This window comes from Penaeus monodon, chromosome 23, assembly GCF_015228065.2.
Source record: "Penaeus monodon isolate SGIC_2016 chromosome 23, NSTDA_Pmon_1, whole genome shotgun sequence".
Taxonomy (NCBI): Eukaryota; Metazoa; Arthropoda; class Malacostraca; order Decapoda; family Penaeidae; genus Penaeus; species Penaeus monodon.
In genome coordinates, this window is record NC_051408.1 from 36,079,663 (window position 1) to 36,080,071 (window position 409).

Here is a 409-nt window from a genome sequence, read left to right on the forward strand (position 1 = left end):
TACGATTTTGATATCATGCTGCTAATGAAGGAAGATATATCAATACAGTATAAGCATTAACATAAATAATACTGAAAGAGAGAAAGTAATTACATATGTAACTGATATAGATATGATCAGTAGTTATATTTCCAGCTCATATTACTTCAATGAAAAAAAAATTGGGCCTTACATACAATATCTTTCAATCCGAAACGTTTCCCACATTTTTGACTCGTAATTTTAGACTAGTGATAAAAAAATCAGACATCAGCTGATTTTGTGAGTGACATCAGCTGTTTTTGTGAGTGACATCAGCTGTTTTTGAGAGTGATACATCCAGTGTCAAACGTTTCATTCCGATTACTTCATTACGGGATACCGCGTTACGTTTCTAACAAGAAATATTTTATGTAAAGGGAAAAAAAAA

General features: G+C 31.3%; 1 protein-coding gene across 1 annotated transcript in view; it reads right to left on the minus strand.

Moving 5' to 3' along the window:
• Positions 1-409, minus strand: part of LOC119588226 (muscarinic acetylcholine receptor DM1-like) — a gene marked incomplete in the record, with an annotated part of 70,579 nt that overhangs the window by 36,688 nt on the left and 33,482 nt on the right.